This window comes from Triturus cristatus, chromosome 7 (assembly GCF_964204655.1).
Source record: "Triturus cristatus chromosome 7, aTriCri1.1, whole genome shotgun sequence".
NCBI lineage: Eukaryota > Metazoa > Chordata > Amphibia > Caudata > Salamandridae > Triturus > Triturus cristatus.
The window spans coordinates 1,606,081,731-1,606,101,555 of NC_140590.1; the positions used below are offsets into that span (position 1 = coordinate 1,606,081,731).

The 19,825-nt window shown below is 46.4% G+C and overlaps 1 protein-coding gene across 1 annotated transcript in view; it reads right to left on the bottom strand.

The window, feature by feature from the left end:
• EFCAB8 (EF-hand calcium binding domain 8) overlaps nt 1–19,825 on the bottom strand; it is a 3,172,177-nt gene that overhangs the window by 83,245 nt on the left and 3,069,107 nt on the right. The gene's annotated exons all lie outside the window — the stretch shown is intronic.

Here is a 19,825-nt window from a genome sequence, read left to right on the forward strand (position 1 = left end):
ATTCCATTTGTTTACGACTAGGCGAATACCTTCATATGCAATAAAATTGACATATTGAAAATATATTAATACATATGAATCATGAATCCAAATAAATCGCAACATTGTAAATAAACTGCAACAACCAAATATCCAAAACAAATAGAATTGATAGATATGAAAGACTGTACCTTTAACAAACAAATGTCTCAGGACAGCTTGACCCACTGCAGCGTAAGCTTTCCATGCCAAGTCTAGGCAGTAATGTTTAGTGAATGTATGCACGTTGGACCATGTTGCCGCTCTACAAATGTCTGGAAGAGACACACCAGCAAACAAGGTTGTAGAGGCTGCCATCTTGCTCGTGGAGTGTGCAGACACTTTTGCGGATAAAAGCTTTCCAGCCTTGCTGTGGCAGAAAATGATTGCAGAAGAAATACAACGTGCAATACTGTTCTCCGAAAGGGCTTGACCCTTCCGTGGTGAGTTAAAGGACACAAATTACTGATCCGATTTTCTGAAAGTCCTTGTTCTATGCATGTAGAACTTGATGCAGCACTTTACATCCAAAGAGTGCAATGCTCTTTCCGCGGCGGTTGAAGGGTTCCCAAAATACGTGGTAAGCACAACTGGTTCTTTCAAGTAAAATGAAGTTGGAACTTTGGGAATTAATTGAGGATTTGTTCTCAATAAAAGGTTATCCTGTCTGAATTGAAGGAAAGGCGCAGCAATTGTGAAAGCTTGAATTTCACTGATTCTTCTAGCCCACATGAGGGCTAAAAGGAGAGCCGTTTTCCCACAAACATATTTTAAATCAGCCTTATGTATAGGCCCGAAAGGCGATTTCATCAATTGAGCTAGTACTGTGTTTAATACCCACGGGACTGCAGGGCGCTTTAAGGGTGTGAAAACCCTGAAGAGACCTTTCATAAACTCCTCAACAATTCTTGTTGACCACAAATAGAGTTCACCTGGTTTTCTGTGAAACCTGTTTTTTTATTTTCAAAAAGCTTTATTGAAAGTTTGCACAGTACATCAGTGTAATGTCAATCACAATTCTGGTGCATTAATGGTACATCAGTATCGTACACCTTCCCGTACAGATTAATTGCATAGGATCAACATCCCCCCCTTATCTAACATATATAGATTCTCCACCCAGCGATCATAGGGCAGCATATGAGTATAGTATACAAATAGCATCACATTCCGTAGACTACGGGTTCTTTAGGTTCAGCAATATGCAGACATCACACTTACGGTTTAAATCAGTAGGGTGGGTACCTAAAATCTCACCCGCCTCACTAGCCAGCATCGCTACTCATTTGCCTAATTTTCATTGCAATCCAATAATGCCTCAGAGTCTGTTTGTGAGGGCCTCGAGTGGGCGCCAGTACTGTCCCCCTTCCTGGTTCCCCCCTCTTCCACCCCGGCCCTCTCCCTGAATCGCCTGGTTCCCCAGGAGATAGGCAGTCAGTGACCCCCAAATGTCTTTCGGTCGAGATTTTATAGGTAATAGTTCAGCATAATAGTTTATGTGATCTTGCCACGTGGTCATCGTATTTATCCAGTCCTTGAACTTGGGAGCACACCCCCGTCCCCATTTGCATGCTACCTGACGTTTCGCTAGGAACAAACCCATTGCTAAATATTTCCTATGCACTGTTTTTATGTCCTGAGTGAGCCCTAGAAGCCCTACACGGCGGAGCAGGAGACACGAAGTACAGTGGCGGACAGCTGACCTAGAAAGCAAGAGTGCGTGTGGGCAGCTGTCCTCACTCCCCCGCTATATCGAGTTTACAAATTTAATAAACTTGGTTCCTCTCGAAAGGCGAGTAACCTCACTTGAGGTGTTTTTTCCTTTTATCTTCCAAATTTGGAAGAGGAAGGTTCTACACCTAGGAACTATAGTGGTGAGAAGTCCTGAGGAAAGCCGGTTTATTATTTAGTGCTGGCTGAAACATGTCGACATCTATGCAGAGTGGGGGGGTTAGAATCTCATTATAAGCTCTCCAACCTGCCACCCACGTTTTTGGTCTTTTAAAATCCATACTGGGCACCTAATATTAAAATTGGAATAAGGATTTCCCGGTATCGGTTTTATATCACTGATTATCACTGGGTCTGCACTTTAGCTCACCTTTGGTTCCACTTTACATTGTGTGTTGTATTGTCTTTTTTTCCCCTCCCCTACTGCTCCACCTCCAGCGTTTGGCTGGCGCGGAGGTGTAGTAGCAGCCCTATGATGAAGCATGACACAGCTTGCTGTGTGTGAGGGCAGTTTTACAAAATTGGTGTATCTCCCACACACTTATTCATCTCCACATAACCTGTTTTTATCCCTCTTCTTTTTGTGATAGTCGATTATCGAGCGGGAGGTCGAAGAGGGTTTTTCCTCTCACCCCTCTGTACTTTGTGTGTTTTGAGCCCTAGAAGAGCCATGAGTGGGTCCGGGGATATTTGAGCTCCTATCATTGTGGACATCCCTTCAAAAACCTGTGTCCAGTAAGTAGCCACTTGAGGGCAGCTCCATGCTAAATGTATGAAATCCGCTTCCTGCTGTCCACACCTTGCACAGTTATCATGTTCCCGCAGTAGGAGTTTGTGCAGTTTGACCGGAGTATGGTATAGTCTGTGCAGAAACTTAAAGTGTATAAGGCGTAGCCTACTATTACCTGTGACCGCCTCTGTCTGCTTGCAACTAAATTCCCATTGCTCATCTGTCAGTGGTATATCTAGATCGTTGTCCCACTCCTGTATGGCCTGTGGAGTCTGGGGAGGTGGTGCCTTCCGGATGTGTTTATATAAGAGTGATATGACATGCCGTGGGGCTTCCGCCTGTAATAGGTCATGGAGGGGTGCGAATATATCTGGTTCGTCAGGAAATGCAGGGGTTACCGCTTTTACACTTTGTCTAAGTCGAATATACATAAAAGTGTCCATGGTTGTGGGTACATGTGCGCCACAAAATTGTGTCTGAGAGCAAAATTGTCCCCCTACATATAGATCTCCCCAAGTGGTGTACTGCAAACTATCAAGTAGTTTGCGGCAGATCCCCTCATATGTGACTTGTAATAGGGGGTTACGTAGCAGATGCATTCTAGGGGAATACATCATGGGGGATCCTAACCTGCGCGCAATATGTCTCCACGCAGCAAGAGTGCAATCCACTGTGGAGGGGTCCCGCTCCCGCTCCTTCACCTTAGTGAAGAGGTAGCCTTCTGGAGGCGTCGGGGACATATAGCCGTCTTCCACCACCAGATGAGGTATGAAGGGAGGCGGGTGAAACCAGTAAACTGCAAAATGTGCCTGTGCGCAATAGTAATAGTATTCAAAATTGGGAACATCGTATCCCCCCTGCTGGTACGGCAACATCAGTGTGGTTAGGCTGAGCCGCGCTTGTTTCCCGCCCCATATAAGTCTTATAAGTTGTGTCTTCAGTGTGTTAAAGAAAGACCTCCCAGGATGGTATGGGATGTTGATGAAGAGATATAAGAACTTAGGTAGTAGGATCATCTTAATAAGGGATATCCTCCCTGCCATGGACAGTGGCAGACGTATCCATTTGGTGATGTTATCTGTTGTCTTATCAATAGCTACACCATAATTCGCCCGCATCAGTGCGTCCTTATCCGTGGTTATATGTACCCCTAGGTATTTTAACTCATCACTCTCCCAAACCAGGGGATAGTCCAATTGGTGTGGCTGGGTGTTAGGCGTGAGGGGGAATACTGCAGATTTAGTCCAATTTATTTGTATTCCAGAAATGGTGCCAAATTTGGTTATCTCCCGCAACACTGGATTAAGATTCTCTTGAGGCTTTTTGATATATAGGGTCATATCGTCCGCATAGAGGGAGATTAGCAATTGTCTAGCAGGATTGATCAGAGATCTCTCATTGTGGTGCTGTCGTAGCTTCGCTGCCAAGGGTTCGATGGCCAAGCAAATAAAATTGGGGAAAGCGGACACCCCTGCCTCGTGCCTCTGGAAACGGTAAAAGGAGGAGAATGTGCGCCATTCAGAAGGACTGTCGCTATCAGCCGCGTGTACAGCAGTTTAACCCAGTTCAAGAGGGTAAAGGGCATCCCCATGTAACTCAGGGTTCCTATCAGGTAATCCCACTCCACTGAATCAAACGCTTTGGTGGCGTCAAGAAAGACCGCCACCGCCGAGCAATTGGGGTCTATGTCTAGTAGTACTGCTAAAAGTGTTCGGAGGTTGTGGGACATGGCACGATATGGGATACATCCCGTCTGATCCGGCAGCACCAATCATTCCATCAGGAGACAGAGGCGGATTGCTAAAACCTTTGCTAGGATTTTAGTGTCACAGTTCAGTAAATATAGGGGTCCGTACGATTCGCAATGTAGCGGGAATTTGCCGGGTTTTAGTAGCGAAGTTATTTGATCCTCCTGCATAGTTCTTGGCAGGCTTCCCTCCTCTAATGCCACACAGAAGACTTCCTTCAAGATGGGTGCTAAAATTGGCGCGTAGGCTTTATAAAACTCTATTGGCAAGCCATCAGAACCCGGGGCACGCCCTGATTTCATATGCATTATTGCCTCAGTAAATCTCGTCCACATCCAATTCCAAATTTAGAAATTTTTGTTGATTAGGGCCTAGCCATGCCAATGCCGTATCCTCGAAGTACTGTGGCAAATCTAGCGGATCACCCCTATGTTAAGTATAGAGTGTTTCTATGTATGGTTGTATTTCTGTGACATAGTTTGAAAACTTAGGGGGTCTAATCATGCGTGCTAATACCTTCCCTGGACGATCGCCTTCACCATAAACCCTGGCCAGGTGTGGTTTCCCTCGGAAGTTGCTTTCCCTGCTCGCGGTTTCCTCATATTCTGAGAGTTTCCCTCAGTTTAGCTCGGTATGTCCCATCATTCCGGTTTGCCTGACGTTCTATTTCTAGCGCTTTAAGTTCTCCTTCCAGCCTCTGAAGGTCCCTACATAGCGTATTGAGTATGCCCCCCCCTTTGAGATACACCATCCCCTGGCCGTGACCTTAAATGCTTCCCAGACAGTAGTAAGGCTAGAGACGGAGTGTACATTTCGTTCAAAAAATTCCTTAATTTCCCACTCGACTTCCGTCCGAAAAACTGTGTCTTGGAGATGCAGGGGATTGAGACGCCAACTGTTATACGGGGTGTGGCTTACCGGGGCTGTATTTGCATCACCACGGGGAATGATCTGAGTATGTGCGAGCCAGATGGGTAACATTTACGAGCCAATGCGCCATCCCGACCGATACGATCATGTAGTCAAGTCGAGCCCAGGACGCGTGAACCGCCGAGTAGTGCATGCCCTCCCACTGTGTAGGGTGTTTATACCACCATGTGTCAAGTAGGTAGTTGTTGTCTAGTAAGTCTTTTAGTACTCGTTGCGTGTTCGTGTAATGCATTGGTGAGACTCGAGATCTATCCATCTGTGGCTGCACCACCGTATTAAAATCTCCCCCTCCAGATAACATAGGTGGTGCCTATCGTTTGAATTTTACTCCATAGTAAGAGCAAAGTTTGTGGATCGTCAGTGTTTGGGCCATAATAATTTGCAAATGTTACGTCATATGAGTTGAGCCTCCCCCATACCAGGCAGTATCTCCCGTTATTATCCACTTCTGACCCACTGGGTACGAACCTTACACCTCGTTTAATGAGTATGATGCAAAATACCGATAGGAGGCCCATTTCGCAGCGACTTGAGGGACAAGTTCCGCATGCAAATGTGTTTCTTGTAACAGTGCGACTGCGATGTGTTGTCTGTCTAAATAGCCAAGTACCTGCCTCTTTGTCCTAGGGTTATTCAGACCCCGTATATTCCATGATAATACATTTAGATTGTTAATGTCCCGTGTGCCGTCTGTCATGCCCTTGTCTATCGTGAGTACGACTGAGTACTATTTTGGCCCTGCTGACCAACTGGGTACATAACATTGCCTTAAACATAAAGCACCCTCCCCCCACCCACTCCGGCATCCCCAACTCGACGGGCATATGTACCCTCCCACTGTTAAGAACCATCAGTCCAACCAGTACTGTCCCTCTGTGTAGGAGATTTTGGGGAACCCCCTCATGGGAAAGTCACTAGGGGCTCACGCCATACCCACTCTCCTCCGCTGTTGCACCTACCCGCTACACCGCTGCATCTGCGGGCAGCCATGGCAGGAGGGAGGTGAGAGTCCGGGCGAGACAGATAATAATGATATAGAAACAGTAATACATCACCAATGTAGAACAGCTCCTCGGATTCTGGTCACCAAAGCTGCTCACGCTTGTTCGGTAACAGTTGTTCGCCTTAGTCTGGGTTTGATAGGGGAGACTGGGATCTGGATCGTTCCCGCGTGCCCTTTCCAGAAGATGCACTGCGACGATTCCGCTTAAGGAAATCCTCCACTTGTTGTCGGTTTTGGAAGAAGTGTTGCCTCCCCTGGTGTGTGATTTTCAGTTTCGCCGGGTACATCATAGCGTAGGAAATCGATTGCGCCTGCAGCTTTTTCTTCACGGCAGTGAATTTGCGTCTTGCATCTTGCACGGTATGCGTGAAGTCCGGGAAAAATGACAGTGTGGTGTTTTCATAGTGTACCTGTTTCTTTTCTCGTGCAAGTCGGAACACCATGTCCCTGTCCCGGTAGTTTAAAAAGAGTGCTATCACTGGGCGAGGTGGTGCTCCAGGGGGTGGGCGGGCAGCCAGGGATATGTGCGCTCTCTCCACCGTAAGGTGGGTAGAGAAAGAGTCATGACCGAACAGTTCCACAACCAGTTTTTCAATGAAGTCTTCCATGCGGCCCGTATTGGTCGACTCTGCCAAGCCCAGGATGCACACATTGTTCCTTCGGGATCGGGCTTCTAAATCCTTGTTCTTATCTGCGATTATTTTGAGCAGTTTATCGATCTGTGAAACATGTTCTTTGGTTGCTGTAGCGCCATCCTCCAAGTCGGACACTCTAGTTTCCGCTTCTTTGATTCGTTGTTCATGGTGATCAAGTTTATTAACAACTGAGTCCATTCGTGCATTCATGGTATCTATTTTTTCTGCAATGGTTGTGAGGCTTGCTTCATACCCAGCAGGAGCGCCTTCCAATCTTCCTCCTGAGAATCCATGCTATCGGAGTCTGCGTGGTCCGCCGAGTTGGACCTGGGTGGTTTGCGGTTTCAAATGGCAATTTCGTCAGTTTGGTGTCAGTGCGTCCCATGCTGAGAATGAAAGGGGCGACCCCAGATGCAATGTCGATATGTACCATCTGCCGTTACTCCCTAGACATCAAGAGGTATCTAGAGGCTGCCCCCCGGCCCTTCGCAAAAGAGCCCAGGGCACAAGTCCGCCAGAGCTACACAGGCGCTCGGTGCGTGGGGCGCACCGGCCCTTCCAGTTCCCGCAAATGTACTGTTGAGCTGTCCGGCTCTTTTGGTATTCCAGGCCTCGGCCCAACCTTCGCTGTGTGTCCGCACTTCGCTTGTACCGGTGGTGCTATATGGTGGTATATCACTGCATGAATCGTTGGCTGTACATAAAGTCACCATCCGACACACCGGAGACGGTTAGGATCGGCAGCCTCAATCCGCAGCTGTTGGGGGTGCCTTAGCCAGCCGCCACCAGCGTCAGAGGGCCCCCTCGGCTCACCCAAAATGGCCGACACTCAGCGTTCTTTCACAGGAATTTGCCAGGCAACCACTCTGGTGGGGACGTTGCATGCAATTACAGAAGGGGGAGGCACCACCGGGTCTGCGTCGCGCACAGCTATGTCAGGCCAGGCCACTCGCCGACATTCATGTGCGCGGTATCATATGCTGATTCTCGCAGCGTCCGGCAGTCAAAATGGCGGCAGAGCCCCTCGGGCTATGGCGGCTACACTCGAGCAGGGAAAGGCACACCCGACCCCGATAGGTATCGCAAAGCCGGCTGCTGTAGTGCGTCGCCAGCAGAGAGGATCCCCCCACGCCTCCTCACCGCCAACAATTCAGGGACTTCGGTAACGCACCACCCGCTGAGTCCTCACATCTACTGGCTCAGTGAAACTCTCCCGGGCCAGGTATCCAATTTCCCGATGTCTTCAGGCGGGGAGTCCGGCTGAGGCACCTGCCTCGAAGGAGCACAGTGGGCTGCAGCGGAATCACAGTATAACGGGCCAGCAAGGTACCGCCGCCCGCAGGGCCCACGCGACTCCGGGCTCGCCTGGTTGTCACAGCCGCCCGCCCCCACGAGGTCGGAGGGATGGCCGTCCGCAGAGATCCTCACCAGTCCTCAAGGTCGTCATGGTCGGTTTTCCGCGTCCTGAAGTGGTACCGCCGTGAGCAGTGGTGATTCCGGCTTCTCGTAATTCAACAATCGGATCTTAGATGTAGCCAAGGATGGGGTTTAAGGATATTTTCTCGCTTGGCAGGGCAGGAGCCTCACTGGTGTGTAGCCATCTTGGTCGCGCCCCACCTAGCGCCTCCTCTTCTGTGAAACCTGGAAATTGACGCCAAGTGTACTTTGAGCTGAAAAGGTTCTACAGTATTTACAGTCTTTGGCTGTATGTTTAGAATAAAGGCAGTCTTTATGTGGGTCTTCAGAAAAAAGCCTTGCCTTTCCACAGGATCTATAGGGCCTGAAAAACCTCTTCTTAGAACCCTTAGACATCCTTAAAGTAAAGAAGATTGAAAACAATACCTCAAGGTGAATTCAAGAAGGGTCAAAAGTTCACTCACTGACAAACTGAGCAGAGCTCAGGGAGACTCCCTTACACACGACGTGCGGTTAGAAATCTGAGGTCTGATGGCTCTGACTGGGGAGTTGAGGGCTAGGGCTGGTCTCTGATTGGTCAAAGATTGGACCTACATAAAGATGCTGACGAATGTCAAAGTTTTTCTTTTCTTTTGGTGGTTTCTATGTAGTTCTATGGTACTTCTAAAGTCTAAAAACTTTTTTTATCCGCATAGACCTTGAATTTGTCGGATTTCAATTAATTCCACTATCATTTGTGTTTTAGCACCATGATGTTGTCAGGTGATCTCACGCTTTATAAATACTCACTCACTCTAATTTGCATGTTATGCGAATACACCCTCTCGTCAAGTTGACAGTTCTGCCAAAAAACAAGGTACATGTTGTCTTCAAGCAATTGCCTCTTACCCTTAGCTCCCTGCCACCCTGCAGTGATCCCGCATTCTAGCAGCTCCCTTGTTCAGATTATGAATATGTCTTTTATAAACATGCAACAGGTACAAACCAATTGAGGCAAATCGTCAGGGAGGGCGGTATGGTTGCATACGAATCTAAAATATCCCAAATCTGGAGAACCAATTTTCCAGGTAAGTAACTTCTTCTCCAGCAATGGAATTTTAAGGAGTCACATGCTATCTGAACAGAATGAAAAGCAGTACGTGCACTGCTGGCAGCGCTATGTGAGGAAATTAAAGGGCAAGATGCCCAATTTTCCTGACATATTGTTATAATGCCTACATAAATATCATAAGATTGCTAAGACGTGTGAGAAAAGGCCATGGTCAGATGCAGGATTTACCGTGGTGGGAGACTTGTACAAACATGGATTGATGCAAGGAAGGTATTCCATATGATGGGAGATAAATTCCTTACGCCGGCGCAATGCACCTTCTGTGCATACCAGCTTGGCATGCTGGATATGCATCAATTCAAATTATTTAGAAGAAAGGCAAGGGGCATAATATCAAATTAATCGGATAATTTTTAATTTTCTTCTGATGTAAATGATTTCTCGCCAACACCTATTTTGCGATTACAGATAATTTCTTCAGGGCCACAATATATCATAAATCATTCTCTAAATACAGACAGCATAATAAATACTCTTAGTTTAAAATATTTTTCTTTACACAGATAGATTATTAGTGTAATCCTAACACCATCTGCTGATGAACAAAATTATATCAACTACATCTCTCATGTGAAAGTAATGTGTGTAACTGAAACAGAAACAGTTCTTAGAGTAACTAGTTTAGACTTTTTCCAGTTTATTAAGCCACCTAATGCACCTAATTGAATCCTTACAAATTATATTATAGAGGAAAAAGTATTGATAAACATTTTATATCAATTGAGTTTTATTCAATAAACCCCCCATGTTATCATTCGAAGAAACATTCGAAGTTAATTCACAGTCTGAATTGCCCCAATTATTTACATTATTCTACCCTCTTTCTAAATCTTATCCTTTCATCACCAAACACTTAGCTCGTCATATTTATAAATATCTTAATTTCATTCCCCATTCAGCAAGATCGGACTACTTGCTGTTGTACTGGTTAAGTTTATCGATTACTGAAGAAAATTTAGCCAGCTCTCTGATAACATAAATATCTAATATGAGGCAGACTGCAACACTGGTTGTAATCTTTATGATAAGATGTAAATGAAAAATGAATGAAGAACTATGAAAAAACAAGAAGGTAACTGGGGGTTAAGCAACTTTAGTGCCACTTTTCCCACTGCGGCATCAGTCTTCACATCAGCCAAGAAGTGATACTCGCAGACGGTCCATTAGGAATTCCTGGTACCCACCTTTCATATGCCGACCAGTAGCACAGTGGCTGTGAATGCCTCTGTGGTGTCCCTTAACATTGTCAAGTGAGCAGTTACTTTCCTGGGTAGTTTTGTGTCTGTATAATGGCAGGCGAACTTGATGAAGTCTCTGAGCCATGTTTGGGGTCTAGGCACCACACTTGGCTTTCTGAAGGCCACCAACATCTGCGTTGTAAATCTAAGTGTCCTTGTCCTTTCAATACAGTTGTAAAGGAATATTTAAATATCCAGCACATAGAGTGCTCTATCTGTCTTATTTGTGGTGAGTTTAGGTAGCCTGGTTTAGGATACAGTCTCTATGAGCTGAAACTAGGACACCACCCTTGACATGTACTTTGGGTGTGTTCGCAGCGTGCCCCTACTAGGGAGAATTTTGATGTATGGATCTTGAGAGGAGAACACTTGACTGTCTCCTGACTTCTTGGATCATGTTTAAGCCACTAGCAACGCTGTCTTGAATGTATGAAACTTGGCATGACAGCCATGTATCGACTGGCCAGCATGACAGCAGTTTGTAAAATTCTAACACAGTCTAACACTCTCAACCATTGGAAAGAAATACATTGAACCATTCAGAAAGTCCAAGAACACAGGTTGAACAAAGAGTTCCAAGACGGGCATCCACCTATAACAGATTATTGTAACTTACACTCCTCTGGATGCATTTCGCAGTCCCAAATTTCTCAAGGCCAGCAGATACAACCACTGTTAATGCTGTTGGCTCAGCACTGGATAGAGACCTGTCTCAGAGCGTAGAATCTCTACCAATTCTGATTCTAGGCAACATTGGTAGAGGCAATACTGTCAATTAACCAGCAGCTCCAAGCACTGCTCAGACAGGCCGAAGGACTAGAACTGTAGGAACCAAGCTGAGAGTTTGAGAGATGCTGGATCATTGTGCAGAATCCAACCAATGCACATTTTCAACAGACTGGCTCCTATCAACCAAAAGCAAAGATGTCTCAATATGCAGAGCAATTGGACAAACCATGTTTGCCTTTCTCAATTGAAAGCCCCAAAATTAATTTACCAATTGCACTCTAACCATCTCTGCACCAGCCAGTGCAGCATCTTAGTCGATGGGAATGTACAGAGATACTCTTCTAGGTAAACAGAGAGTGCTTCCCATAGTGACCCTTACTCCTGAACCATGAAGGTGACAGCACAGAATTTCCTATTCCTCCCCATCGTGGAAATCACTATTATCGGATGCCACCAAGCAAACAGTTTTACAGCACCTTATGATCTAGTTCCCACTCAAACAACTCGGACTTTCACATGCTGAGATCATCCAACTGGTGTTTTTTATTTCTCGCAGGTGTCATGCTGACAGAGAAATGTTCTGTTTGGCAGCCCATGTCCTTTGCTGCCCTGGTCAAGGTCAATTAGCAGGTCCTGTATTGCTGTGAAATGTTGAACATTGTTTTAGAATTGCCTGGTATTATCATTCACTATTCTTTGATTGACGTGTGCCTGGGATGGTTTCAGCCCCTATTTGACTGCCTGCAACTCTATTAGGTTAATGTGTAGTTTGTTTCCCAGCTCTTCACATAGTACTCAGACTGTCGGTTAACCCAGGTGTGCTCCCAACCTTCGAGGGAAGCATTTGTAACCAGATGCAAAGGGCATAAATGCATGCCAGCCATGCGATGCATATGAGAGAGCCACCACCCTAGGGATAGTTTCATTATGCCCATCACCTGAACCTCATGCTCCTACTCCCATTGTTGGTGAAGCGCTTCTTGCAGGGCTTTTATCATGAGCAACCACAGCAGTACCATAATGATGTATAACGAAATAAGGCCAGGCATAGCCAGGGACTGTCTGGCCATCATTCTAATGCAAACTCTTTCAGCAAGGGCTCTACTGTAGACTCTTTTTGCAGGGTTTTAGGGTTTTGGCTGCAGACTCTTTCAGCCAGGCCTTCACACTGTGGGCCTCATTTACTAGCCCATTCCGCTTTCGTTGCGTCCATTTTTTTAGACGCACCGGCAGCACAATGGCCATATTTACAAGGCCTGTAAAGTCACCCTGCATGACTTTTCATGGTCTTGTAAATATGGGTCCTGAAAGGGGAGTTACATGGGTGTTGCCGTGGGTGTTCCCACGCAACATCCATGGAACCTGACACATTCCCAGATTTATAAAGTGTAATAATGCTGGGAATGCGTCTGAATCCTATGCCTCCATAGATGAGGCATAGGAGTGGAGTAACAAGGAGAAATACTTTTATTTCTCCATGTTTTTTTGTTCTGATGATTGTTTTTGTGCAGGAAGATGTGCATTCCTGCACAACAACAATAATCCCTCCAATGCAGTCACCCTTGCACCATGGCGCAAGGGTGTCTGCGTTGGTGCACGGCTGCTGTTTGTGCACCGATACAGAGGAAAGGACAGATACGACGCATCCTGCCCTCTTATTTTGACGCTCCGCAGTGCAGCAGCAAGACTTGCTGCGTTGCCGTGCATCACAATATAGTGAACGAGGCTCTGTGTTTTTACAATTGCTTCCTGCATCACATGAAATCCAGGTATGCAGAGAGGAACAAATGCCCTGAGAGGGGATTAGGAGGCTTTATTGGCTGACAGACCTAGATTCACATCGGGACAGCTGCATCCGACTCCGCTTTAAACTGCACTTTCAACAGTCAGTTGTCCAAGTAGGTGAAAACATGGACGCACTGCCTATGAAGATAAACCATCATCAGGTCCAGTAATCTTTTAAAATCCTGGTGGACACCAATCATAATCTGCAGAGCGGGACCTTATAAGGAGACGAGGCGCTGATGCTTCTGGTTAGCTAGCAAGGTTCTATGAAGTGCAATGAGGATAATCTCCACCTGGCACATACGGCATCATCTTTGCCTAAACGGCACTCTTGAACAACTGTTTGGAAGATTTTGTTGACAAAGTTTTTGTCTCTTTTTTGTATCAAGAAGTGGAATACTGATTAATGGTGAGGTTGCTGAAGAGCATTGTGCCTCAAAGGTGTCCAAGCACTGGATTCCAAATAAACTGGTAAACATGAAGAGCAAGATTTTACTTTACGTTTTGAAAAATTAAAATGGTTTGCCCCGAAAAGTAATCTAAAAGAAAGAGAATTCCAGAGAGCTGTGGCGCAGCAGGAGAAAGAGCACCCTCCTGCCAGGGAACTATGGAAACAGGGAACATTAAAAATTGCAATGGTTGCATATCTGATGTCGCAACATGAAGGGTAAGAAATACAATTTTTATGCAACCGAAATGTTTAGCCCAGAGCAAAATACATAGTGCTTTGGAAGGGATCCATCTGTTAACACTGAGCCAATGACGTTTGCTAAAATGGAGGGAAACAGAATTTATTCTTTTTAGACCGAGAACAAGATGGGTGTGTGTTTTTTTCAACAGCTGAAATCTGTCCAGATACTCAGGAATTCCTAGATAAAGTCAAACCCAGTTGCAAGAGGATAGCAACCTGGACCACAAGCTGACGATACTCAAGGTAAAGATAGTGAAATAACTTCCTCAAACTTTTAAGGATAAATGAATCAATGAATTAAGCTAGACTGTGCTGATACCCTACAATATCATGGTGCTACAGGAGAAAGCAAAAAGGTGCAACTTTATTAATTTGCGGAAATTACCTGGTTTCTTTTGTGTAGCAGCACTGGGTCTATCGGACCCTTGCTGAGAAGTGTGAAGACCTCCACATCCCGCAGTTTACACTGGATGACTGATCCATCCTGATGACACTCGTGAGTGAGGGGTTGGAGGACATGTAGGGACATATTTACAAGCCCCTATCGCCACCACAACGTCACTTTCAGTGAAGTTGTGGTGCCGATAGGTGCCTTGCATTATTTACAAGGCAGTGATAAGCCACTTAACGTGGCTTAACGCTGCCTTGTAAATAAGGCATCCTTTCACACTGTAATTAGCGTGAAAGGGAAGGGTAATGGGTGTTGCGGTAGGCGTTCCACCGCAACACCCATTGATTTTGACACTGGCTCCTATTTACAAAGGCAGCGTACATAGGAGGCAGCGCCAAACTTTAGACCAGGTAAAACCTGGTCTTAAACAGGCAACACGGGGAGAAATGCTTTATTTCTCCTCGTTTTTGCTGTTTCCATATGTGCTGCCTTGTGCAGCACATCTAGAAACTGAAAATTGCCTATGATTGTTTATGTACAGGAAAGTTCCCCTTCCTGCACATTTGTAATCATTTTAAAAAAATGCTGTTTTGCAACGTCTATGTGTGCTGCATTAAGCAGTACACATAGAAGTTACAAAACAGCATCTAAGCATCTAAAGAGGGGGCCCTTCCTGCAAATAAACAATCTTCCCCTCAACACCACAGACACCCTTGCACTATGTTGTTAGCCTTCTTGGCTTAATGACAAGCTTCGCCCCTTTCTTGTAAATATGCCCCCAAGTGCGACTTTCCGTGAATCAGAGCTTACTGCTAGATGCCAACATGTCCATCACCCAATTATTAAGTAATTGCTCTCCACATTGGTGCCATGTGATAAATAGTTCCGATTGGTTAAAATAGGCAAAACTGTCATCCTCTAACTTATCACAATTGATTCTGGGCAGACATTGACGTATGTGATCCCCACTTTCTTGAATGTTTTCATGACCTGAAGCAGTTGATCCATCTGGAATTTTTTATGCTAATAGGATAGCCATATGGCCACGAAGAGAATAACAGGTAAATGAAAACTGGAGGGGAAACTTCTGCAATTGACTGATCCTGCTGATCAGGCATTGAAAAAGAGATGGGTGCCTAATGGGACAGTACCCACAATGCGTTGACTTTGTCAGTGCGAGCATTGATTGGTTGAATTGCCTTGTCTATACCTCCCTGCCGAATAGATCCTTGCTGTTGAAGGGCATGTCTAACACAGTAGTCTAAACTGCTGTACATAAACTTGTCCACTTTAATCCCAAGTAACTGAGGGGACCTGTTAGGGGCACATGTGACAGAATCCTATGTCCACAATTTCCAGGGATACCTTCATACCATGCTTGAAGACCAATGTGCTCTTTACCAGGATATTCCTAACATCTTCCAGCTTTTTGTAGGGTACCGATGGGAGAACTTTCACCATCTTCTACTATAGCTCCATGTCATACCTGGTGAGCCGCACTGTTGTACTGGCAGCCAGTACAGTGAAGGATTCTGTCTTTCTCCGAGAAAACAGAGAGGACCAAACAGGGTTCAAGCAATGCTGTGGTGTGGCCACTGATTCTAGCTTGTGCAAAAGGCAAGTAAAGCTGAATTCAGCACCCTATATCATTTTCCTTTTGTAAGGGGGATGTCTTCATCAGGTCCGGGTTCTTAAAAAGATTTTTTAATGTCTTCCAAATATACAGAGACATGGCCATTGACAACCATGTTCCTTATCAAAGAGGAGCCTAGATCTTGAACCTATGATTTTAGGACCAGGCTGAACGCTGATGAAATTGTTCACCAGTAAGGAGTTGTGTCTTTAGATGGACAGAAGGCCACGAGGAGAGGACTGGAACATACTTTGGGAAAGACGGACTCATCTGACCTCATGCGATGCAGGCCCGCATAGTTCCTGTCCTCAGCAATGTCATAGCCTGTTGGGGAGATAGGCTAGTCGTCATACTTTTACTCAGCCACAACTCTCCTCAAAGACATGGTCAAGTTAATTCACTCATGGCTCGACATCACCACGATTTAGCTCAGTCCCAGCTTTCTTTCCTTGGGGTTAGACTTTTTATTTTTGTCCTGTTTAAAAATCAGCTCCAGCAACCTAATGGTATTCTTGTTTTTTCAGGGAGGAACCAAGGTATTGAGAAGCTGGACTTTGAAGATATTGATATCAATGGTTTTAAAGCTCGACTGAGCTTCAGGCATCAACGTCATAAGCTCTGATATCTGATCTGTTGTTCTCGGTGGGGCAAATGCCATTCCCCTCAGAGGGGTGTGATGGTTTGAACACCCATTATGAGTACATCATGAGAAACATCAGGGGAAACATGGCACCAGTAGAAGACGATTTGCTGTGGAATATCCAGACTGGTTGGTGGCAGACCCATGGCAGGGAGCCCTGTTGGGGGGGGGGGGGTGGGGGGCTTGAAAACTGGTCTTTTTGATGGGGTGAGATTTTTCAGCCATCTGGGCCAACTCCTAATTTTCTTACACTTTGTTCACATTCAAAATACATTACATTCACAGCCCTTTCTAGCCATGTCCCTTAGGAAAAGCAGGAGCATTTTTCACATTCTATTATATCTTTTTATGGAAGCAGGTAATACACATACTCCAGTGGTGGATCAACCCCAGGGATGTTCCCCTGGTCACACTGTCTGGTTTTGTTTTCATTTGATGTAATTATCTTTTCAGTAAACACACACAAGTGTCTACAGAGAACATGACAAGGCAGGTCATTATTTGTAATTTCACTTATCACATTTAACCACACACATTCCCTTGAACATTTGGTAAATAACCAGGAAAGGGAGTATCACACACCAGAGATGACTATTCCTGAAGAAGGCCGTTACGACCCTTCTTGGGTGACTAAGACGGCTGAAACATGTTGACATAGAAGCAGTCTAGGAGAAGAAGCGGGTTCTAATTTTCCCGAGACCTTCTCCGCCTATTTATATTTTGAATCCTAACCAAGGAACCTATGAATAAAATTTGATGTAAGGTACCCCTTCGCATTACACTGTCTCTTGTTTACTGCAAGGATCCCAACACATTTATGTTTGTTTTGCCTACCCCCCCTGCTTCATCCCAGGCATTGGTTAGTGCAGGGATGTTGTAGCAGCTCTATGATGAAGCATGCCACTACCTAGTGGGTGAGGGCAGTTTTTTAACAAACCTTACGCTTACTTATAAATGTTATGAAGAGACAGGTGATTGCCTCTGTCTACCCGTCTCTCCCTCCTTTTCCTCGTTTTGTGGTTACACACTGTCTACTGTAGTAAGGACTCCCTTAATACGTACATACATTGTTAAGTTAGCATAACCGCGTCAGAAGTTAGAAAGCCATCTTGTTGCCTTTGCACACGACACTGCGTTCACATGTTATTGCTTAAACGAACTGCTGACTCGAGTTTTGCCTCACACGAGAGCAATCTGTTGTTACCATCCCGAGCTCTGCGAAGCGACCTTGGTCTGCACACGATGTGACAAACAGTCTGAGTTGTTAGACAATGCATGTTTTCCACTCTAGGTTGATCGACCCACTATTTAGTCATAACACACGAGCAGCTGCACATACCTGAAAGTTGGTGCTTTTAATATCACGGACATCATGTTTATTATTCAGACCGAAGACGAGCCTTCCTGCGAGAAGACTCCTGATGCTCCTGTGATGTGATTTCACTAAGCTGATCTTTGAGGTATGGGGTCCCCTATTCAAGCCTAAGAGACCTTCTGTTAGACTAATAATAATATTAGCTTCTTAGTAAAGGGAAAGTGGTAGTATCCACTGTCATTATAACATGATCACCCCTTTTATACTCTATGGAATTGTAACTATGTTTTTTTTTTTTTTTTTTAAACCGTTTATTACAATCTCAAATAGTTACAAGTATGGGCCTACAACCGTCTGGCCGGCCGCTAGAGTAGCAGTAGCATATGACATACATACAGAAAAATCTCTTGGCGGTGCGAAAAGGGTAAATCAGGAGATATCAGTAGTGCAGGCCACATAACTCCGAACCAACAATACGGTTTCCTTTTGTCAAAACACAACAACACAAAAACAACCACACCCGCAAGGCAACCCGCAATCCCAAGTGACAGCACGCGCTCCTTAAGTGGGGGACCCCAACCAATCGCCAAACTCTGAAGAGGGGAATGAGAACAGATCAGGGACTGGGGAACCACGTGCCCATGGCTGGGGGAGGGGGTCGGCTAGGGGGACGGAGCTGGTGAAGCAGCCGGCAGCAGCGGCGGCTCGCAAATACCCCCGCGATAGGCGTTCCAGGGGCCCCAGATTTTCACCCACGCCCCAGGCTTACCCCTCGCAACATACACCACCTTTTCACGAAACATACACCAATCCATGTGTTCTTTCCAGGCCGACACCGCCGGAGGCCTCTGGGATCCCCACAATTGAGCAATGTCACGCTTAGCGATCATGTATCCCAGAGTCACCCACCGCGTCTGCGGAACCGAGTAGTCAGTTGGCTCCCACACATTCAGCAAGCATCTCCTCGCTTCAGGCAACAGCACGACACGCGTAACCACTCGCAGGACCTCATGCACACCACGCCAGAATCGCTCCACCTTTGGGCATTCCCACAGAATATGCAAGAAAGTTGCCAAAGCACCACAGCCACGCTTACACAGTCCATCCTCAGCTAAGCCCATACGTAGAAGCCTTGGCCCCGTCACATAGACCCGGTGGAGGATCTTAAGCTGGACGAAGCGAAGGCGAGCCGGGATGGCCACCTCCTTCGGAGAAGCCACCGCGGACATCCAGTCCTCGTCGTCCAACTCCAGCCCATCGGCAACCCAGGCCTCGCGGAGGCCAGTCAGCAGGCCCGATCGGTCGTTAATCAGTTTTTTGTATATGAGGGAGATCGTGCTGTCTGGGACATGGCCATCCAGCACTCTGTCCTCCAGGGGGGAAGACTCCGGAATGGACGCGACATCCGGGAAGACGGAGCCCAGCGCGTGGCGGACTTGTAAGTACCGGAAGTACTCACTGCCTTGCAACTGAAACTCCGTCTGCAGCATCTCGAAAGTTTTGAATCCCCCCCTCGTCCAGAGATCTCCCACTGTGCTGATGCCGATCGTGTCCCATTTCTCGAAGCCCTTCGAGGTCCACAAGGAGCCCAACCTCGCCGATGCATATAGCGGTGACGCCCGGGTCAAACGGTCCTTCCACCCCATAGCTGCATTAGCCGCGTGCCATACACGCACCATTACATGCGTCGATCCCGTCAGGCGAGGGTCCGGCGCGCCAGAGTAAAGCGCCCAATTGTAGTCGCCACCGGGCAGGAGCATCTTGTCCATTTCAAATGCCGGGTTCAGGGCGGGCCCGTAAAGGCCATGATTAATCGCAGCTAGCTGGGAGGCCCAGTAATACCGTTTAATATCCGGGAGGGCAACCCCCCCATCGTACCACGGGAGCGTCAATTTAGCCAAGGCGATACGTGGCCTCCCGTCCCAGAACAGGCGACGCTGCAAACTCTCCACCTCTCGGAAGTAGCGCGCCGGAACCAAATCCATAGTGTTCTGGAGAGCGTACAGAAAGCGCGGCAACGACATCATTTTAAACAAGGCCGCTCGGCCAAGCGGCGAAAGCGGCAGACGCCGCCAACGCAC